The following is a 24,672-nucleotide window of genomic DNA, read 5'->3' as shown; positions in this document are numbered from 1 at the left end:
ACCAGTGATGAACAAGAATCTTGTTCACGATATTGTTATTCGAAATTCCTAAGCGAATTAGAATTTTATATTCTCCATCTTAAAAATGACAATCCATTATATTATCATGTAAGCCAGCTATAAAACACAAAATATACTATATAATTCACAGAAATATAATACAACCAATAATCATGTACATTGGTTTAACTGTGGTGCTATCAATTCTATAGTGTAAAGAATAAATAGTTAAGTCAACAGAAATCCCTGCATTACCTAAATTTGATAATAAATGTAAATAAAGAGTTCACCCTCTTCTGGCTTAAAAATTATAAAATTAAAATCTTCAAATTGTAGCATCTGCTTTTGAAAAATATTTTTAAAAACCACGTACCACAGATTTAAATGCTTCTTTCTCTGTATATTGTAGTTGAAACAATTCTTAACAATTATTAAATAAAATACGTCACATTAACTAAATTTTTATAACTGTTGCGTTAAGCATGTTCGTCCATCATCGCTGCAAGAGCAAAAACTATTAGGTCTACCGACTTATCTTTTATAAGAAGATATATTTCACGTTTCTGATACAAAGAAAAACAATGCGAACCCTTTTGAGAGTGCTCATCAGGACATTTATATATAAATCCCTGAAAATATAGACATTTTGGACTCAAAATGCCTCTGATCTGCTGATATTTCGAGCGCGCAGAGTAATAGAAGTACAATGTTCGTATTTTTCAGGAAGATTTATCTTCCAATTAGGCTTTCAGAAAAAAACCTTTAAAATCCTGGCCAATGAAGTCGATGAGGATTGGTGTAAGAGGAGGTTAGAAGCGTCAGAATGGGCGAAGAGGAGATTACTAAATTCATACTTGAGAAAAAAATGGCTAAATAATGGAGGAACCGTTCAAGTATTGCATAATGCAATTGCCCATGCATTTGAACACCACAACCTTCCCCATACATTATATTTGAGCATTCGAATGCAGAAAACTCATCCTTACACAGTAAAAAAAGGATCAATTTTGTTTCAGAGCATTTTGCTCCAACAAACATTTGACTCTCGAGATCATAATGATCTATGCATTTCGACAAATTTGATCTTATTTTTTGGTTCATTTCTCAGAATAAACAAAATGGCTGCTAGTTCTTGGCGCCGGTGTCATAACGCATTACCTACAAATTGCATCTAACCACACGTAAATAACAACTACACTTAACAGGTGATATTCTCTCATATAAATTTCGTTATTTTTTTAACTTTTCAACCTTATTGCACGATTAAAAACCATGAAAAGCTTGCATATGAGCTAGAGTACTCTAAAAGTCAAAAATCAGTACACGCCTACCACGGTCGCCTCGTTGCAAAATATTGTTATAAATAATCATTTTTAATGAAGTCATGAAATGCTTAAAGTAGTCCTGTACTGGAAAGCTGATACAGGTGCAGTCTGTGGCGCTTCTATTAAAACTGATGAATATGCGAGCTGCACAGGCGACAAAGTTATTACCTAGCGTATTACACGTTTGCACCTTGAAAAGGAGGGCATAATCCTGGAAGTAATGCCAATTTGCTTGACAAGTAGTTGTGGCTTGCAAGCCGAATGTTAAAGCAGTTTCGTTCTGGAACCGATATCTACTTCCCAAACTTCTCCGACAAGGCTTTAAACGTAAAACGACCCGTACCAATCTATTTACATTTCGTAGCCCATTATTTCTTGTTTCGCCAAAGTTTAGACTTGACAGTTCCGTCAAAAGAAGAGACTTCAGAATACAATACCGGGGAACAAAAAGCTGCGTAAGCTAGCAACGCCAAACTCTTGTTTCTAAGCTTGCTGTTTATCATAAATATAAATTATTAACAAGCTTTTCAATCCCTCTTTGTTAAAAAAAAAAAAAACGATGAATGCTATTTATCTCAATGAATAGTAAGGACAGGAAAGTGTATATCGATTTCAGCGACGCGTACAGTAACTCCATTCTAATGAACCGAATTTTACGCAAATATATAAAAAAGAATTCTAAAAGATATGCAGTTATGAATTAAATGTGACCCGACGGGAAGCGCATTACTCAGATAGTATCTCCGCTCCCGTCATAGAAGTAAGCCCCTCGGGCGTAAACTTCCCTTTCCACTTAGTTAATACTAGACGGATCTACGCGACTGTCTTGTGCCATTCTTCCTTTTATCAAATCCACCTCCCGCCAGTGAAAAATCTTTGCATTTTTAACGAGACATGTATTTTAATAGTTTTATATCCGGTCCATCTGCCTCAAATTTATTTCATCGTACATTAAATCTCTATTACTCGAAAAGGGTAATCTCTAGGCGGAGGGTTTTTGTTCATCTGTTTTATGATATCTACTATAAGAAAAGATAAAATGTTCGTATATCGTTCATTCTATTTGACCTGATTTTTCAAGTCCCTATAAATTATCCGACCCTATTAAAGGGTGTCTGGATGCGGACATAAAACTGTCATCTCGTATGAAAGAATTCTTTGTGGATTGCGATCAATTGCCTCGAAATTGTTACACTCTAAATTGCGTTCGAAACATCTTTTTTATCATTGGTCACTTTAGCCAACAAACACATAAAGCTTAAGAAATCACGCATTGACGGTAATTAGATTTTTATAAAGATGACTTTAACGCCGATTTCTTTTATTTTCAACGACTTGTCTCTATACAATTTTTTTCTATTATCGTTTATCTTCTGAACATTCTCATTTTTTTATTTATCCTATTCCGTAATTCCAAATATTGTGTATTTTGTTTGAATCTCTGTAAATTTTGATAGCTTTTCATCTAATCTGTTAAAATATCTTTGTCTCTCTAAAATTTTGTTAAATTTCTGTCGATCCTCATTGATTTCGGCCTTCTTAGTTATTTTTTTATACCAATCGACAAGAAAACTGTTAATTACATATTTAGTTTTCAGTGTGATTTACCTCATTTTTTGGCGTTATTTCCCCAATCTTCTTCTAGAATGAGTACGATTTATTACCTCGTAATTGATGCGCTCTATATTACATTAGAGACATAAAAGAAGTGTCCTCTTACGCAAGTCGTCTTGTCTCTTGGTCTTGCGCTTACTGTTTATCATCTTGCGCTCATGGAGATCATAGCCATTTTCATACTTATTTTGTATATTCTACCTCTCTTATTTTTATACTATTTGTCCTAATATAGTAATTTTGTATACGTTTGTATTTCATATTGACATCGTTTGTACCAATTTGAGTGTCCAGAAACTTAGATTAATGCCAGCTGACTACTCTAAAGAACATCTCCATGACATTAATCTCTCGCTCATCCCACTCGCATTTTTCATTCAATAATCTTCTATACGGACCGTTCGTCTTCATTTCCCTTTAACTTTTTTACATTCCGCTTGTTCAACCTTCATCCCGAATATAGTTTATCTCATCCATTCATTCATTAATTTCGCAGCATTTTATATCATCCGTTCTTCTTGCTATAAACTCGTTTACTGATAATGAGTTTCACTCTCTTCTATGTACCTTATTTAATTTAAAAATTAGTGCGTCATATCCATATAGCTTATATCACAGGTTCATCTTAATATTTCGTCATTACTTTCTTTCATTTTCTTTCAGTAGAGTTTCGATTTAATAATCTCGAGTTCTGGATTTTACGTGGAGTTGTAAATATGTATTAAGCTTAAACATTCGACATAAAATTTCCATAAGTATTAAGAAAAAACATCAATTTTGAACGAATCCGTTATCATTTCTGGCCATTATGTTTCCAATAAATCTCATCTCCTAGTTACGAACATAGTGTAAATATTTCATTGTATCTAGCATAGTTTCAGTCGTTTTTTATTTCAAGCGCTGAACGTCACATTAATCGTTCACTATTATTGATCTTTGTATTATCCACTCATGAATTCCCACAATCCTTGTACAGATTATTTTTTAATTTATTCTTTTTATCTATATGTATTAAATAAAGTATTTGCAGAAAAGCAGACGAAAAACTGGAAACAAAGATCTGAGCTATATTTTAGCAAGAAGTTGTTAATATTTTTTTAATTACGCAAAATAAAATAAATTTAAAATTCAATTCAGTCAGTATCAAGGATATTTTAAAATAAGTTAAATTGAATTCTCTTTTTCAAAAAAAATTAATTTCCATTTAAGAAAAAACGTTTAAGGAGGGTATTTATCATATAAAAAAAGTCCTTCGCATATTTTTGATTGAATTTCCTGTTAGATGTAATACTGAAAGAACTAAAATATATAAAAAGCTTTAAAAAAAAATTGTTTTTTAAACAAAGTCTCTCAAGAATGGTTAATTTCCCTTCGAACTACTCATGAATCAACAGATAGATGCATTTCGTAGCATTTACCAAAAGTAAATTTAATGAAATAAATTAAATGAAAAAACTTAGTTCCTTAATTGAAATAAAAATTTCTTGGATGCTTCATATACTACACTGAATTTATTTGTTTCAACACTTATCTATTTTTTAACCACCTAATATTTTATCTGATATTACAATCGATCTTAAGTGAATGGTAATTTGAAGGTTACAACCATAAAAACCAATTCCTGGATTTTACAGAGAAATTGTAAATAAAGTTAATTCCATACGCGGGGCAACCAAAATCTGGTTCTTCACATGGAGTAATAGTAACCTGATTCTTTATATGGACTTGTCCGAACTTAATCCATTTGGCATAGAGCAGTCGATATATGCATACATTTCGAAAACGATGCAACACATTGGAAAATAGTAAAGGAACCATTTGAAGATCTTTCCAAGAGGAACAAGTTTCATTTCACACTTTTTTTTATCCCTCGAATTTGTTAAAGAAACATGGGAATTTAGGTTTCAGAAGTATTGTTGCCTTTTTTTTGATTTTCAACTTTTTTTAAACTTTTTCGCCGCTTTTGAAATGTTTTGAAATGCCGTACGAGAATCAAGAAAGAAAAGTTAAATATCCTAATTAATAACACATAGAGAAAAATTTTCAATATTTTTAGTCTACCGCTAGGACTATTTTTTCCTAGTCTGCCGAGGACTTTGCTGTCACTTTATTGTCTTCGAGATTCTCATTTTATGGCCAGTCTGACTGTTAAAAGCAAATCAGAGTCACTTTCAGGATAATAAAGTATCCTTCCGCAATGTTCAATACGATCATCTTGTTTTTACTCATTTCGACCATCCATGGATGAGCAGATACCCGTCACGGAGGGCCAATATTTAAGCGTCAATTATGTGCCTGAATACAAGAAGGTTTCGAACTGAAAATGTGCTAAATTTTTCATCATTAATTAATGATGCAGTAAATAACGAGATGTGCGATATTGGTTTTTGTGCTTACTCCAGTGTTTAAAATCTTAAAATTTAGTGCAGTGATGCCGTATCCTTAGCATATTGTGTTCCAAATAACATACATGATAAATTTGCAAATGGGCAGTATTTATGTTTAACAAATCATATCTTATACACCTCACACGCCAATAATAATAATGATTATTATATATATAAATATGTGTGTGATGATCGATTCCACCTTCCGAAATGATCTGATCGACGCTTTGAGATGATCGATTTAACCCTCTTGCTTAAACCTTCTGAAGATATCCGCTTTGCCATCTAGAAGACTGTCCTATAAGTGATCATCAAATGCAGTAACTTTGCACATCTAGATTGGCAGACTGACCTTCCATTTTGCTGCTAATTGTAGATTGTTTTTTGAAACAACAAGTACTATATGTCCACAAATTTTCATTTATATATCAAATCAGAAGCTGGTACATAAAACTTGTCATCTTTAATCATCCACACGCGCATGTCACTTGCTACCCGTCGATGCAGACAAAATGTCCCTTCAATTGTTTATCAGAACAAGCAGGATTCATTAATTAGCAACGTAAAATTAAAAAAATCTCGCTTTCATTTCGGGTCAGAGAAAGTAATGGTAACCAAATTTAAGAGTGCAAATCAGGTTTATTCTTTTTGTCATTTAACTATCCAATTTTTTTCCTTTCCATCAATATCAGATTAATTTGTCGTTACTTTTCTCATCTTCCTACGCTTCCTTCCATTTTACGCTATTTAGTTCTATCGTTTAGTATTTTATCGCAAAGCTTGAAATTTGTAATTGCCCAGAAGCAGGTAAATTGATCGAATGTAAAAGGGCAGCCACGTGCAGAAATCTGGTAGTTTCCAGTCTAGCGAACGAAGGGATCTTGCCCCAGTTAACGCCTACGTAAGAGACAACCGACAGGGTTATGGAGTATAAAGAAGGTTGGTCGGCGAGGAAGCGAGGTTAGGGAGGTTATTTCGCGGGTTGTCACGCCCGGTCCATTAATAACCCTGGCCACAAACCCCGGCCGCTCGGCTCCCCTATCTCTGTCTCCCTCGGTTGGCAGCGATAACCCTCTACCTTGCTACCCGTGTCCTTCATCTCTGCGACCCCGCAACCATTTCCTACTTCCACTGTCTCCACTTCACCCTTCCCCACTCTCAACCCACACTAGACGCGTGAGGAGTTTGCAAAGCTCTCCTCGTGAGGCGTAGTTAACGGGACCGCCGTGCAGTCATGTATAATACACAGACAGAACCTCCCTAGAGTGCTTGACAGCTCATTTTGCATACCTTTTTCTTCCTTTTACCAATCTTTTTTTCTTTTTCTTCTTTCCCAACTGCTTGCTTCGAAAAGTAATTGAGTTTTGGCAAAAGAAGTTAGTGTAAGAGAAGAAAGGTAATCGTAAAATAGACTCGAGTTAAAATACTGTTACTCCTTTCTTCTTTTCAACTCATAGAACAGCTTATGGCTTATCAAAAGTCTTACTTTTAGTGGTGCCTCATACTCTAGAGTGGATCTGTTCTGAGTATCGCGTATCGTTAATCAAACAAATTTACGAGAATGCAGCGAATGAAATACGACAAGATAATGGATAGCGTCCTTCTGCTTCCATTTCTCTCCAGCGATGATCATGTTTACGGCTTGAGTTTATAAATTAGACGTAAATTGGCTTTTGATCAGTAGTTATTTCTCAAGCCTTAATTGCCTGCTGAGTTCAATTGGAATTTAGTTTCTTACATCTTTATGAACTCTAAAGAATGTACATATAAGTAACCATGGAAAATAAACTTAATTACATCATTGTTGATGCTGAAAATCCTTTATGTTAGTAAGAATATCTATACTCGGTGGAACTCTACTCCTTCAATTTACCATTTGTCCGAAATTTGACACCACAGTTTTTCAACGGATCTCTACGTTTCGGGACCCCCTGAATCTGAAAATCAAGTTTTTTAAAGGCGTCTGTCTGTATGTCCGTCCGTCCTAACACGATAACTGACGAAAAAATTAACGGATCGAATCGATCTTTGGCGCACATTCTTAAGGTCCTAATAGAAAGAATGAGTTTTTTAACTAGCCATTTTAAATAGAAATTCAAAAAGTGAGCGCGTTTTGAAAAATGTTGAGACCACTTTTGACTGAATTTGAAAATTATATGTACGGATATTTATAATATAAAAAAATACGAACAATTTATTTTTCTGACTTTTTTGTGATAAAAAGAAAATTCTCAAAGTTATAAAATTTTCAAAATTAATCGAAAATGAAAATTTTAAGCCAAACAACACACGATATGAAAAACGTCAAAAGAAGAAAACCATTGAATTTTGTTAGCTCTATAAGATCATCCTAACAAATTTTTTAATTTTTTGGAATATCGAAAATTCAAATGTTGATTGCACAAAAATAATAAAAACTCAAAAATGTTATTTTGCGACCAAACTATGTAGGATACGAAAAAAGTGAATCAAGAAAATTGTGATCCAAAAAAAGATCTACAAATTCGTTTCTAATCACTTCTTGATAAGACCCGTGCTTTTTGTTTTATCCATGAAAAAGTACATTGAGAATAAAAAATAAATAAAAAGTTAGTGGAAAAAAACACAAGTTATGAACAAAAATATTAAACAAAAATTGTTTACACGAAGAAGAGCTACACATTTTTTATGAATCACTTTTTGATATGACACGTAGTTTTGGTTTTAATCATAAAAATTACATTAAAAATAAAAATGGCAAATTTGTGCGAAAAATACAAAACGTACAAAAACGAATTGATAGAAAAGTTATTTACCCAAAAAAGTGATACAAATTTGTAATAATTTATTACATTTTCATCAGGTATGATTGAGAAAGTATTTTTAAATTAAAATTATTTCGTGAAAAAAAGCTCCTACTCCATCTTCCGGTCAGGTGCTTTTCCAATTAAGCTATTAGAGGGATCAGAATAAGAACTCTTAATTTAAGAACATAACGCTAATTTTTAGCTAGGTGTTAATGGTACAAGTGATTATTTAAAATTTTTAAATTTATCTGCTATATCATCAGAGATTGTACCTTACCGACAGTAAATCAAACCTCGAAACCATGCAGGCAGAAAATCTACACAATATCGATCAAGTTAAGAATCTTCATTAACAGAAAAATGCATAACGTCTTAATAAGGCTAGATGGAAAATAATATTTTTAAATTAAAATTATTTCTTGAAAAAAAGATCCTACTCCATCTTCACTCCATTGGAAATCGAACCACAAAACTTCTGATTTCCGGTCACGTGTTTTTCCAATTGAGCTATTAGAGGGATCAGAATAAGAACTCTTAATTCAAGAACATAACGCTCATTTTTAGATAGGTGTTAATGGTACAAGTTTTTATTTTAAATCTTCAAATTATTTTAAATTATTATTTATATTATTATTTTAAATTAATTTATTACTTGTACCATTAACACCTAGCTAAAAATTAGCGTTTGTTCTTGAATTAAGAGTTCTTATTCTGATCCCTCTAAAGCTTAATTAGAAAAGCACCTGGCCGGAAATCAGAACTTTTGTGGTTCGATTCCCAATGGAGTGAAGATGGAGTAAGATCTTTTTTTCAAGAAATAATTTTAATTTAAAAATATTATTTTCCATCTAGTCTTATTCAGACGTTAAGCATTTTTCTGTTATTGAAGATTCTTAACTTGATCGATATGGTGTAGATTTTCTGCCTTCATGGTTTGGAGGGTTGATCTACTGTCGGTAAGGTACAATCTCTGATGATATTGCAGATAAATTTAAAAATTTGAAAGAGGAAGTATTAGAATTGCCCGAAACTTGAAACCACAACATTCAAATTTTAAACCAGACCATGCAAAATATGAAATAAAGTCTAAAAAAAGTCTTTAAAACTTTTGAAAAATCCTGCAAAATGTCTTGACCATTTTCCAATAGGACTCGTATTTTTCTTATTAATCGTAAGTAATATGCAAAAAATAAAAGATTCAAATATTACGCCAAAACACGTGAGATACGTAAAAATCTAAATGAAGACTTTTGGGATATTTTGCTCTGTCTGTAAAAATAATATGAAAACAAAAATTCTATTCTTAGTATAACAGCACTAGATAGAGAAAAATGTATGGAAAAAGTATTCTAGTTTTTCTTAAGTTTATTTTAAGATGGCCCAGCAAATATACATTTATAAATTTCTGTCAAAAATCGAGCGTGCAGCGCAAGTGTTACGATGAGAATGTGTACCCCGAAGCCTACAGAGCTTTAAGAAACTTAATCTTTAACTATACATAATTAAGTAAAAAAATAAGAATATGAAGACGCATATAAACCCTGCGATTTAAATAGATCTGTTTGATCAAGTTTCATTCAACAATTCCAAATACAAAGAATAAATATCCGAGCGTGAAGCGCGAGTTAACTCAATATCGAGCAAGAAGCGCGAGATGCAACAGACGCGCGCCCTAGGCACGCTCAAACTTGCGAACCGCGCGCGTTCAGAATGTGCCCGCGAAGCGAACAGATTTTTTGCCTTGCAAAAGTGACCGAGGCGGATAAAAATCACAAACGAGAAGAATCTCTTTCCCTTAAAAGAGATCTCTATGTTTTTTCTTGTAAAATTCCTCGAGCACTGTTTGGCTAGATTCGGCTGTGCACTAGCAACTATCGGTCGAAAAAGTTTTGAGTAGCGGCCGAACGCACAGTGTCCCTTACGTACGTTTTTGTTTTGGATTTAATTAGGGCCATTGCTCGAGCTCTTTGAGAAAGGAATTGTTCATAAGTGCCTCTGTATTCTTTTTGTCTTGAACTTGACTGTTTGCGTTTATTAGAGACCTGCAAGTTCAATTTCGAATAGAAATTGTTTCAACATTCACTTTTTATTGCACAATATAAAAAGGCGCATTATTTGTAATGAAAAAGTGTATCTAGATTATTCCAACTTTTATTCGATATCAGTGTTATTTAAGTAATGCACCGGTGCCTCAGATGCCTCATTTTCTACATTAGAATCCACACATGTGTTAACGGCTAATCGTTGTACTCGTGAAAATAAAAGTAAACTTCATTTTACTGGACAATTAGACAAGTAGTACAAATAGAAATATATGATTTTTTTGAGACGGTTACAAATTTGAGTATTAAAACATTAACCCTTGAAAATTTCTCCGTTGATTGTGTTATCCATACATTTATTAGAACCTTTACTACGCTTTTTCTGATTGTACAAAAAATTCCTACCCAGACGGTCGATAACCAAGGCATTTTCGTGTGGCAGGCAAACGGTATCTCGTTGCCCACACGTTTCTCGCATTTCTGGTAAATGTCGCGGAAAGATGTTCATCGGGGTTGACCTCAACCGACGGGTACTGGGTAGCATGATAATTTAGCATTATTCGGCAAAAGTTGACCAGAAGCACTGGCAATAAACAACTATAATCGCGTCGAACTCATTGGCCTAAAGCCAGTTCAAAGCTGCATCGCTTTGCAACTTTATGGGTCGCTCATCGGATTATGTCAAGCACTGTTCCTTTACTAATGGCCGTTGCAGTTTAAGCAACCATAGTTCTTCTTATATAATATATTTTTAAGTGACTTTGAACTCACTTAAATTGTTTCTAGTGAGCTCTCAGAACCAATAAACATCGTAGTAATATATGGGCGATTGTCAGTAATATTTACATTTAATGTCCCAGTTGATTATTGGTTTTTGATGATATGGTTTAGATTAATTCGCTATAAAATTTGCTTGATTGTGGAAAAAACTACAAAGAACAGTAGTTCTTATGCCTAAACTGATAATACATGTGGTAAATTCATCTCTAAAAATTGCGAAATGTCATTTTAATAATCTACATATTACATTCTTCCATTTTAATTTGCTTGAATGAAGTTATGTATAAAACAAATTAAAAATTAGTGACTTCTAAAAATGCAAGTACTATATTGTACGAATACGCATTTTACGAAGCCGCTCGATTTTGATTCAAATAAGCAATTTATAAAAAGTAATATGCCTCGATATTTTATTTTTCTGTCGACACCTCTTGGCCGAAAATCTTAAGATTTTGTTCAATTGCTTATATAGAAGTTTCTTGCAAATTGAATTTTACCCTTAAACTTTTCTACGTAAAATCTTTCGGAATAATTATAGAGGCATGACTTGGAGAAATATTACCATCGTATCTCGTAGTAGTACATTGTTTTTTAAATAATATAATGTTTTGTTATTTTTTTTATATATTCTGCATGTAAATCTATGCAATAATAGTATATAACATCACAAGTAGGGGTAGGCTCCTCTTTACCGCCATGGTTTTTTCTCGTCGTCCTTTTAACATTGAATTCCCCGCGTAAAGACGTGTGTCACTGTACGAGTGATGTAAGATATTTTATTCGAAACCACCCTATGTTATGAGTCTATACAGCCCCTTGAAACTGACCAAACATTCTTCTGTTTTGTTTTTTCTGTCAAATTCCTCGAAGACCAATTCATATTTAACCTTTAATTTTTGGGGTACTAAATCTTGTTTCTTACCTTACACTTCGTCATTTATGTTAAGGGGCAGGATTATGTTTGTTTTTTCTCATCATTTTCACTGTGCGAAAATTTAAAATTATAGCACTTTGCAACGTAGTTGTTGATAATGGAAGGTTTTACGAATTCTATTGCTGTTGATATTGTTGTGGATGAAAAAATGCGATTGGTGTGGGTCCCATATATTTGAGATGTAATTGGCAGTTTCGCATGGCGCGATATTTGAAAATAGTTCGTTTCGAGGTAAAGTTCGATATATATGGGAGATTCACAATAAACATTTTTTTTACAAAACATTTTTTTTCGCATTTCGTGTTCGAAAATAATCAACACGCTTTTTTTATTTTAATGTGACACACGAAAATTTCGAGGTATGATATTTCAAAATTTTGTAATCGGGAAAAATCATTTGTTTTCTATCGCCCAGTGTAAAAGAAGTTTTTAATAGAAAAAATTAGTCTTGTATTAAACATACGCATTCACTCACAAGCTTTGCAAATTAGTATAAAATAGCACTTGTTGTTGTTTTTTATAACAATATAGTGCGTTTTTATCAATATTTTTTATTATTTTGAACTTGGAAATTTTTTTCCGTTTTTAACCTTAAAATTTTTGTTCATGATTCTCAAATACCCTTGGAGTTTTAATTTCTTCATTCTCAGGCTTTTCCTGCATATTTAAGAATCTTTTACAAAAACGTTAAGTTAAAAAAAACGGAAATAATGTTCCAAGTTCAAAATAAATAAAATTGTTTAAAAAATGCAATATATTGTTATTAAAAAAGACAGGAGGTCTGTTATACTTCTTTTCAAAGCTTGTGGATAATTGGGTATTTTCAGTACAAGAATATTTTTTTCTGTTCAAAACTTCTTTTATAGTAAGCGATTAGAAACAAATGAAAACAAATGAGTTTTCCCGATTATCAAATTTCGAAAAATTATACCTCGAAATTTTCGTGTATCACATTAAAATAAAAAAATACGTGCCGATTATTTTCGAATACAAAACGCGAAAAAAATGTTTTGTAGAAAACTTTTTTTATTGTGAATCTCCCATGTAATGTCTACAGTTAATTAATTTAAATAGTTTATGCCTTATTCAATAGCCGCTAGATAGACGTTATGATAAAGGGTTATTTTTAGCTCATATTCTGGGAAAATAATAGGCTCATAACATAGTAGCGCCGAATAAATATATTTATTTTTGTTAGTTTCAAGATGAAGATTGATTATTTGCTTAAAGATGCTTAAGAAATAATGAGAAACCTATTAATCTTTCTTTATTTTATTCAAGGATTGAAAGTAGTATGACTTTTTTAGTAATGATCGACTACGCTATTCTATAATTTTATACTAAAAAGACGACAGTTGTAGGTACCAAGAAAGACATACGAAATTATCGGGTACTCGGTCACTTCTGAATATAAACTTAAAAAATAATGCTTAATTTAAAATAATTAAACAAAATTTATACTGCGGGTTCGAAGATCCAAGTTACTGAATATTTACGTTATACAAAATTTGAACCTAAATAAATAAAAAAGCCTTCAAAGAGGTGCAGTCATCGCTTTTCAGAGTCGTGGTCGTCCCTAGAGACAAAACATTTGTCCAAAGTTTCATAGTTTACCTGTAGGCGGGAAGCAGATTCATACTAGACAAAACGAAAAAGAGGATATGCCGGATTTATTTGGAAGCTCTGTATTTTTTACCTGACATAATAACGATATCGCATTCTTCGTTCGAAAGTGTTGTTTCACGCGTGCGCACACAAATCCCTGAAGGGTTTATTTTAGCTTCATAAAAATATAATACGAAATAGGAAACGGCATTTACTCTAAAAAAAGGCAATTTAGTAGATAAATTAAAATAAATAAACAATTTAAACAATGGTCGATAATAAGTTCTCTCTCTATGCTGAAATAAAATTACATTAAGGTTGTTTTCTCTCAAACGAATTGGTAGTACAAACAAATCCATAGAACGAGGACTGGGGCCAGAAGTTCAGAACGATGAATCTGGACAATCAGTGAACTCGAGATAAGAGAGCGTAAACAGAGTTGTAAATTTTTCTTCAACCAGCCTCTAATTGAATCTTGCGAAGCGGTTCGTACCTGCCTTCGATTGATCTATTAAAGAAAACCGAGATATTCCACTTGAAAACGAGACCACGAAGCCGGACGTATAGTTATCTACAGTGAAGAGACGAATTGAAAGAATTCACCCTTATTTTAGGTTTCAAAAGTATAGTGATACATTGATTTCAAAGGACCCCGCACTAAATGTATGGGAAAATGGATTTCGGTGGATTTAGCTGAAACTTTATAATTTTTCAGGTTATAAGTGCCGGATGAAATATCCGTTAAAAAAATCCAAAAAAATGAACAGTTTTAGCGCTATGCGGCGCTGAACGCTCAAGATCAGTGAATAAAACGAATTACAACAGATTTTGTAACAAAAGCGATGTCAACATAGAAATCACGGTTTAGATCGTGGTCTGTCATATTTTCGCCTACACCGTTGACTCATATAGCGCGCTTCTCAAAACGATTAAACGCTAAGCGCCCAAGATTTTAACTTTACTAATTCATCACTTTTTAAAAGGCAGAAATAGTACCCAAAGTAACATTAGTAACTAGTGCGTACATTCCGATAATTACATTGTACTGTTCTCAAGAGTGCCGAACGCTAAGCGCTCATGATCAGTGAATAGAGCGAATTACAATAGATTTAGTTACAAAAGCGATGTCAACATAGAAATCACGGTTCAGATCGTGGTCTGTCATATTTTCGCCTACACCGTTGACTCATATAGGGCGCTTTTCAAAACGATCAAATGCTAAGCACCCAAGATTTCAACTTGACTAATTAATCACTTCTTTAAAGGCCTTTGAAAAAGTGATTTCTTAGTCAAGTTCAAATCTTCTGCGCTTAGCGTTTGCCCGTTCTGAGAAGTGCGCTATATAGAGTCAACGGTGTTGACTCATATTGTCATTGGTTTGGCTAAACATGTTACTGACCACTTCTTGATGCGTGTTTCGTATACAGACATCGCTTGTGTCGCTAAAGCTACTAGGATTGGTTCTATTCGCTGATCATGGGCGTTTAGCGTTCAACCCTCTGGCGAAGGGTAAACTGTTATTATCGATGTGAGCACTAGTTACTAATGTTACTTTGGATACCATTTCTGTCTTTAAAAAAGTAATTTCTTAGTCGAGTTCAAATCTTGGGCGCTCAGCGTTTGATCGTTTTGAGAAGCGCGCTATATGAGTCAACAGTGTAGGCGAAAATATCACAGACCACGATCGGAACCGTAATTTCTATGTTGACATCGCTTTTGTAACAAAATCTGTTGTAATTCATTTTATTCACTGATCTTGAGCGCTTAGCGCCGCATAGCGCTAAAACTGTCCATTTTTTTGGATTTTTCCGGCACTTATGACCTTAAAAATTACAAAGTATAGGCTAAATCCACCGAAAGCCATTTTCCCATACATTTAGTACGGGGTCGTTTCAGCTATTGAAGCGCTTTAATGATCTAATACAGAGGACAAATAATTAGCAATATTATCTCCGATATATTTGCAAGAGTGAAACTATCGTTTAATTACAAATGGATACAAGAACTTCCTAATAAGTCTCTAATTCTAATTGCGTAACTACGTCTTCGAATCTCTGTCTCGCATTTTAAGAAATATTTCTTTTATTTAGTGAAACTAATTTAGTAAACAAATAATTTATATAACTTATTTAGAATTCCTATTGCATCAACGAAACGACAGGAAAAGTTATCTTTCCGCACCAAAATTATGAGTGAGAAACCTTTTTTTATTCATTTAATCTTTGGATCCTTCCCAAGCTCATTGTATCCTAAATATATGTTTGTTTCTATTTCTTACAAGAGTATTGCCTTACAATACACATTAACTATTGGCTGTAAAAGTTTGTTAATATGATGTTCATTTTTACGAGACTTAGATGGCAAGCTAGGATATAGTAGAACTATATTGTAATAATGCAATTTGTGCTAGTTCCTTTCAACATTTCTAGTATAGTTCACTAATATTAAAGAGCTAGATCTTACTTTTTACATTTTCATCAGAGAAGGTATTAGATTTGTGTAAAATTTGACCCCTAACCCCCCCCCCCCTTTCTTTGCTTGGGATTGAGGTTAGTTTCTCGTTAAATTTTTTTACTGTTTTGATTATTTATTAGAAAAATAATTCAGTACTTAGCTAAGGTTCAAATGATTGATGAGGTTCACTTGAACGATTGGAACTTTGAGAAAAATGTGTGAAGTTTTTTAGGTAAGTATTTTTCGCATTCTAAATAATCAGATTATAATTGAATCACAACCTCATTATAGCGATGAAAAATGATTAAAATGAATGGAAACTTGCTATTTTCTTGGAATTTTGATGTATAATAACTGAAAAAGTTTAGTTTTTTGTACTAAGGAATCACTAGACAAACGCTGATATTCATTCAGGAATATTTTAACACTTATCCTGTTTCAAATGAAATACAATATATCTTATATTATTGGCTATATGTTTTTCAGTGTTTATCTTTTATTTCAGTGGAATTGGACTGCTTCTAATCCCCACTTATTTAGTAGAATAAAATTGACTTTAACTTTCAGGGTAGCTTGACGCTATTAAGCCAAATGAACTGGAATTCAGTTTGTATCTTCTTTGAAAAAATGAAAATATTTTTTATTTTTAGCAGAAATCGTCACAGGATCACACAGGATTGAAATTAAACGCAATGTCTGAAGTCAAAATAAATTGAAACGTAAACGGCAAAAAATCGACATTGCTTTGTATTGAAAACTTTGTGAATTTGACCATATTTAAACTCGCTTTAATTCATTTCAATTCACACCTTTTTATTAGACACATTTAAGATTTAACTATTTTTAAAAAACCGGTGATTCTGCAAAATATTCTTGTTGAGATCACTAATTTTTATTTCATAATGTTACAATGATGTTCACAGTTAAGATGACCGCAAAACCCTATTGAAATGAGCAGTTTACTAGTAAATATAATCAAAATTCATGTCGTGAGTTTAACTAGTTTATTCATCCTAACGTTTACTAAGAAAACTATTTAAATCCTAGTAAGCCAGTAGCTATTTCTTTTTTGTTCAGTGTGTTTCAAATACATATTTTTCAATATCAATCACAAATGTACTGCAAAATGAATAATTGACCTTTATAGTTAACAAGACTAATATTTTTGATAGAAAAATAAACCTAAAAATAAGCGATATGCATATTAATAAACAATAAAACCGTAATTACAATTGCCAGTAGTTTAAATAACGTAAAGTGGAAATCCATCTCATCACAGGAAAAAGTCTGCTGCCCCGGAGTACTATGTTTAATGTACTAATTAAAATGTTTTCTTGAATTCAGGCAGCGTTCATTCCGGATCATATATCTACTTTTATTTTTCTCTTCCGCAATGGCATATTTTCCCATTTTCGATTTAAAAACTGATTAAATACATATAATGAAAATTGGAGGAATAACTTTTCTATTGTCACTTGTAAACTTCACAGTCTTTTATAGAGATTATAGGAACACTCTTTTGGCACACATACAATTATTTAATCATTTATTATTTAATTCTAATAAGATTAGTAATTAACTTTTTGTTATTAATTTTTGCAATAGTGGCGCCATCAGCTGGTTTGCTACTACCTTTCTGTAAAAATAAATATTTCAATATCAAATTTTGCAACCAAAAGCGTCTACGTACTCAGAAATTTAACAACAAATGATGTAGAGTGTGACGAAGGACATACGCCTCAGATATTGTTGTTTCGTACCACCTATGACCTTTTTTAACACGAAAACATCACTTTATCCATCTGCCATGATACATTTTTATAAGATTGTATAATGAGGCCCAACCGAGAAACGTAAATTTTTTTCCAACCCTATGTTTCTTCAGGGAGATGATCATTCACGAGCACTAAGGTAACGCGGCGAGGCTCTTGGGGATCACTTACCCTCACCTATTCTATTAAAGATATTTGTTGCATTTAAGAATTTTTTATACGACAAACCATTCACGATAAAATTATCAAATAAAATGTATTAAATGATAAGAGAAGTAATTCTGTCGACATTAGCTGCGCAGTAAATTTCGACTCGAAAAGAGTTCATATGTCAAGCCATTTCAAGTGTGAATAACATTTGGCTCAGTGACCAGGTGACCACGCGTGACCAGGTTGTGTATTTGCTGTGTTTTAACTAATATTATGCAGGAGGCTTGACGCTAAAGATTATCTGCGCGTGCGTTGAATAGTTTAGAATATGTCTGTCTTTATCCTCTTTATTGGACTGCCTTTAAACTGGACTTTCGAAAACCTGGTTAAAAACGGGAGGTGATGTTCTGCAGTTTTCCGCTCCCCTGACCAAACCGGCTACAGCCGCGGGTTATCACTAGTTGCGATTAAATTTATAAAGTGTTTCTAAGCTTCTAAGATTCTAAGATTAATTTTATTATCCTACATGCCATTATATATTTTTTATTTTTTATTTTTAAAACGGTTGGTACAAGCAGAAATAATTTAAAAAACAAATACACTCGAGTCGCGGTACTGCGAACACTTAGCGCAGGTCCGCCCTCAATTGTGAGAACACATGAGGGGACCCCACTCCTCCGACTATATACTACGTTCAAATCTGTGTAGATGATACGTGTGATGATTTGAATCGTTATTATTAAAATCACTGAAATGAATAGAGCGAAAGAAAGTTTGAAAAACATCACAAATATAAAATCTTCCACCGTAAGTATCGAATTTATTTGATTTTTAATTAAAATTAAAATTACAGTGAAATATACATTTGATGAAACCATCAAATGTAGAAATGATTATTGGGGGAGAAGGGGTTATGGCGTCGTTCTCACTATCAAGGAAAAAACGTACTCAATAGCGGAAGTTCACATTACTGAATTCGCAGTACCGTGACTCAAGTGCATGTCTTTCGGCAACCTTCAAGAATTTTGTTAATACATTTCTGCAATAAAATAACGATTTTTCGAAAACGTTGGAAAAATTATTTCCTTCGATTCAAGAGTTTTTCTGCTAATCAGTATCTGAATGACTTATTTTGTTCCGGCTTCACTTCAAGTTTAAGGGAGAAACACTTTTCAATTTTCAAAAAATCGATTTTTTTCTTCACATATTTTGAAAGTACAATATGTTGAGAGTATATTGGAAAAAGGAAAATCTAAATATTAAATATTTACGGAGCTATCGCACACAATCCAGAGCGCCAGGACGGTTTACTATAAACTAGCGAGGCAGGTACCAGGAGTGCTTTGAGTGGGGCAACCTTTCTTTCACAAAATATTTGCACAAACCTGTTGTACCCTTAGTTTTCGCAAACCAGACACAATTTTTCGAGGAAGTTAAAGGTCTACTGTGTGCGCCTGGAATCGCTGATTTATCGGCCAGTCACTAAAACTAATGTATTTATCGTATTGGAACTTTAAACACGATTATCTCGAAACCGCATTCTCAAAAACTGTTCGTACTTTAGCTCAAAAAGTAATTCATCGATCTGGCTCAAATTTAAGAATTTTATGTCTATAATCTTATCGGAAGGAAGTATCTAAATTTGTAAGGATATCGCCTAAATAAATTACTTTTTTGGGGTAAAAATGGTCGAAAATGTACTAATTTTTCCTTGTGGAAGAAAATATTATTTAAAGCTTTAAAGATGAAATAAAATTCAGTCACAATTTTAGAATGATGCGATGACTTGATCACCTTTAAAAAAATACATAAAAAAACTACTCATTTTCGGGCGTCTAAAGGGTTTTCTCCCCTAAATGTACCTATAACTTTCAAAAGGTCATGATTCACCTCGTGTAGATTTCTAATCTCAATTGGTGAAAATCCATCTCACCATTTAACACAGGTGTAATCCGTTTACACGTTGCTGACAAGTTTGGAGTTGTTGAACGAAAGTTGCAAAGTTTCAGTGAGAAATACGACGCTACGCCGACCAGTTTGTCGCATCGTTCGATAAGCGCGCAACCCTCTCCCAGTTTTTACTTCTTTCTCAACCTTCTAGCTTCTGAACGTCCAAGAAGCAGCGTTCATACGATAACAGAAACTCCGGGTCTTCGATAACAGTCTGGAACAATATTTTCTTTACGACCTCTCACAAAGTACACCTTGGTCGAGTGGCCATTACTGCGAGAAAAGTTTTCTTCAGGACTTCCACCGATTTTCCGTGCTTCCTTTACTCTGTCATTTTGGACGTCATAAAGTAGCCATAAGAGGGTAAAAAAGGAAATTCAAGGAGTAACATATATTTAAACTAACATCTCCACAAATAGTGAAAAAGTAAATATAAGTAATAGCATAAAAGTACAGGAAAAAAATTGAAAAATGTATTGGATAAAACTTTTACAGATCATATCGAAGACAGAGATTTTATACTTGGTTAAATATCCGTCCTATTTAAAACTAAAAACCACAATTTAAGTAATTAGTCTCGAACGCTTCGACGTGACAGGAAAAGGATGATGGAACAGAGGAGAAAAAGAGTACCGGTAAGTCCTCCTAATCTCTCAGGGGATTAATTTGCGACCCCTGATATTCTCGCTAAGCCTCAATTAAACCCTCCCGCTGGCTCAAATGCTTTTAATTCGATCCTAAGTGATGAACAGTGAACACCGCTAAGATGTCGTGATTGAAATTACATCGACAGAACACGCAAGCCTTTCCTTTTTCAATCCTAATTTATTAGCCGAACAAATCTCTCTCTCTTTCTCTCTGTCTCTCTCTCTCTTTCTCTCTGTCTCTCTCTCTCTCTCTCTCTCTCTCTCTCTCACACACACATACATACATTCATTTAACAACCAGCAATGAAAAAGTCGCTACGTTAATATTGAGCACAGCAAAGAAAGCGATTCATCATTCTTAGGCAAAAGGTTTGAACCTGGCACAGATTAATTTTAAAAACTTATCATTACTTTGCCTTAGTATTATTCAATATACTTTATATCAATAATTGATTTTATATATTATGAAGATAGTTTAAAAGTTTTATATTCGGGAATTTAAATTTTTACTTTAAATTGCATTGTTTAATGATCGACATTTACGCTCTTTTTCTCGAGTTTTCAGACATTTCATGAACTGCACAAGCACCGTCAGATAGGTAGTGTGGTATGCTGGAGTTCCACTATCTGCCTAACTATTCTAGAGATTCTAAGAAATGTCTAACGTCATACCGAGTTCAATTATTATAGCTTCAAGTAATCATAACCTAATCCTAGGTATTAAATGATCCAAACATATTTATTTTGCATAAAATCAAAGGGAGAATTTTCAATTAATGCTCTTCTTATAACTTTTGCCGCAATGGCGACAAAATTAGATAACATTTCTAGTACACTAATCTTCGTATGCTGGAAATAAGTTTTCTTATACTCTTTAAAAATAAATAAACTAAAATTTCCCCTCAAAGGGCAACGGAAATAAGACTTTTTTATGAAATTCTCTTATGTATATTTTAGGTAAAAACAATTTTTTTTACTACGTGTGCAAGTAAAATCTATCCGAGTACGTTCGAGGTATAATAAAAGAATCAGTATTTCAGGAACTGAAAATTTCAACGGATTCACGTGGGAAAATGTTCTGACGCACGAAGGAAAATTCGCCCTGCTCTGTTCAATCTTTTCTTTTAATGTTTCGTGCCACGTGCTTTTTGTATCAGTTTCCATTTTCGATTGTTTTACCCACGAGGAAGTGATAAATCGCGTGGGCTCATTTATCTCCTTCTCTTTACAGAAAATATTGGAGTGAGAAGAATCTGACGTCACATTTCAAAAAAGAAGTAAGGTAGTGAGGTTAAATACCGGCGAGCAATTTTCAATGCTTGAAGTTCAATCAGCTGAATTCGTACAAGTTGTGTGTTGTGTATTACGTAAAATTGCAAGGTAATAATAATATTAATAATAATAATACTGTATTTGTATTATTTACTAAACAAATATTTTTAAAATAAAAATATTTAAATGTTACTATATCTTAAGAATAACTATACTCATTTAAGTTGCGAATATTTTCAAACTTGGTGGAATATTCTTCAAAATAGACAAGAATATATATTCTTAAGGTAAGAGGGTTTTCATTTTATATTAAGAATATATTCTTGGCGCCTATTTAAGTTTCAAATATTCTTAAACTTAGTGGGAAATTCTTAAAATTAGAATATAGTTTTTTCAGTGAAAAGAAAATTGTTTGGTCATCTTAAGCGAATGGGTAAAGGATACTTAACGAAGCAAGTGTTTTTAGGTGAAGTGAATAGTAAGGTAACTGTATGTTGACAGAGAAAAGAATGTTGGGAATATGAGAGACTAATGAGACTCTAATGAGACTCTAAAGCGAAAGCATATTAGCAGCCATAGAAATTCAAGAGCTTGAAAAAAATACGTGTATACATGAAGGAAACAAAAGGTGTATGCCAGGATCGTGATGCGTGGAGGAATTTTGTTTATACGAAATTTATGACAAAGAGTGCTAAACGTGTGTTCGAACCTGATAAGATGGATTTCAGATACTCAGGAGCCCTCTGGGAGAGCTTTGTTTCGTGGATATATTTTAAGGGTATGCATTTTCATATTAATTTTTTAGTGAGTTTGTATGTTTATGTATGAATCGTGATATACGATTATTTTGTGAAGCTCTAAACCTGCGGCGATTTCTAGAGAGACATATCAGAGACTTGTATCGGAGCGGTGTTGTGGGACGAGTATGTTGTTTGAAAAGCTTTATGCGACTCCTTATTGATTCCAAATATCCATTTTAATTCCTTCATCCCCGATATTGTAAAGAGATTAGAACCGAAAAAGGATCGTTAGAGGTCCCGGATTCGATCCCAAAACTGGTGTCAAGGAGATTTTTCGATGTACTTTTACCGAGGTTCTGGTAGTTTGGAGCCCACCTTAAGGTGTATGTCATCATGCACTTCGCTACAACCCAATCCGTGGATGGTAACGTACAAAATCAGGCTATAACCAATATATGAAACTAGACATACTGCGCTTATCATATCACTTAATATCATAACAAAAATGCGTCCCTGGTTGATAATATACACCGAACGGTCTTGTGCAGATTATTCAAAAATCCACATTTAAACAAAATGCCTTCAACCCATTGGTCTGCAACCATTTAGGCCTGAGAGAAAAATAAGCTTTCTGATTTTTTCATAATAAGAGGCCCCGGATGGCTCAGGCGGCTCTGCTGTCATAATCAGCCTCCATATTTAAAAACCACTTGAATTGCTTAACAAATTATCATCCTATTCCCTGATATTTTATCGATCTCTTGATTGAGGAATAGATATCTCGAAATACGTGGAAGAATTGAAAGACGCTTACGGATTATTTCAGCCCTTACGAACTACCCCTCTATTGAAAAATGGCACGCTTAATGCATAAAAACATTATAATCTTATTTCCTATTGTTCCTCCTTCTCGAAATTGAGGAATAAATAACTGAAGGCAGGTAGTTACGTTGTGAGAAACTTACAGACCTTTAAAACCCATATATATCACTGATACATTATGAAACATAATATTGTCATTACTGCTATGGGTAATTTTGTCTATTATACTCTTTTTCGCATAATTTTGAAGTCCTTTCCAAATATAAATCAACGAAACATAAATAAATGTCGAGTTTTAGGCACATTGCCACTGATAGGTGTGTCAGGTGTGGTTTCTAAGCCGAAGTTCTTTCTCACATATTTTTTTATCTAATTTAAAAATATATACCTGGGGTTACAATGTAAAAAAATTGTGCTTAAAAGTTATGCTCACTTATGTGCAATTTCCGCACTATTTGACAGGGTGCTAAACTGAAGAGGTGCAATGTTCCTGTTCGCCAAATTTAATTTCATTAGGTGCATCCTTCGTCTTTAAAATAAGACATTCACGAGGTGAATTACAAACCCGTGGATGGTGTTGTAAAAACCAGGATTTGCTTCAGATATCAAATTAGGCATACTGCTCTGATCATATCGTCTATCATGTATTTTCAAACGTTGGTCGCTTTCCAAGGATCGTCAGGGCGCCCTTGGAGCCACCGCCAGGGGCCACAGCATGCGGGACGGTGGTAATACTGAGATACAAGATCGTCAGGTAGATCTCATAAATTCAATAGCTCTCCAGCACGAATATCTGTGAAAAACCGGCAGAGGTTGGAAGATCAAATAAGCTTGGTGAAGATGCTTTGACTATAGATAGCAATTTTCAGTCAATCAGTTCAACAAAAATACCCTGGGAGAGCATGAAGAGAAATACTACAATAAAACAATAATTGATGCGTTCCCAGTATGAAAGCACAAAGTCTAAAACTAAAAGAAAAAGAAATTTTAATGTAGGACAAAGTTTGCACAATGGTAGCTCTAAAAAAGAATCGAAAGACGTCTGATGTCACCTTCAACGCACTTGGCTGCTGTGTAAAAACAACATTGGTAAAAGATGAACTTCAAACTACATCATGCTCCTAATTTTGTGCATACTACAACATCGTCGCAAGATACTTCATAGATGGTATTAATTTAATTATTATCATCGTTAAGTCATCAAGCACTTGCCTTGATCCGTGGCTGATGACGAAAAAACTGAGATGAAAAACCGATAATAAGCTTAAAAAAAATAATAATAAGAGCCTTAGTCGCTCAGGAGATAAGGTGCTCGGAGTTTACCTTAGAGGTTCGTGGTTTGATTCCTGAGTCTGTACCAAGGGCGTACGCAAGAGAGGGTTTTGAGAGTCC

The 24,672-nt window shown here is 33.5% G+C and overlaps 1 protein-coding gene across 8 annotated transcripts in view; it reads left to right on the top strand.

Annotated features, from left to right (window-relative positions):
* LOC117166852 overlaps positions 1-24,672 on the top strand; it is a 651,449-nt gene that overhangs the window by 620,783 nt on the left and 5,994 nt on the right. The window contains exon 9 of one of the 8 annotated variants that reach the window (XR_004466323.1): positions 21,678-21,826. The exons of the other annotated variants lie outside the window; for them this stretch is intronic. The gene's annotated coding sequence lies outside the window, so the exon portion shown is untranslated. The remainder of the gene's footprint in view (positions 1-21,677; positions 21,827-24,672) is intronic. 8 annotated transcript variants of the gene reach the window in all.

The sequence above is a fragment of the Belonocnema kinseyi genome, chromosome 1 (genome assembly GCF_010883055.1).
Source record: "Belonocnema kinseyi isolate 2016_QV_RU_SX_M_011 chromosome 1, B_treatae_v1, whole genome shotgun sequence".
Taxonomy (NCBI): Eukaryota; Metazoa; Arthropoda; class Insecta; order Hymenoptera; family Cynipidae; genus Belonocnema; species Belonocnema kinseyi.
Note: the sequence above shows the minus strand (reverse complement) of the source record. Positions and strands in the feature narration are given on the sequence as shown.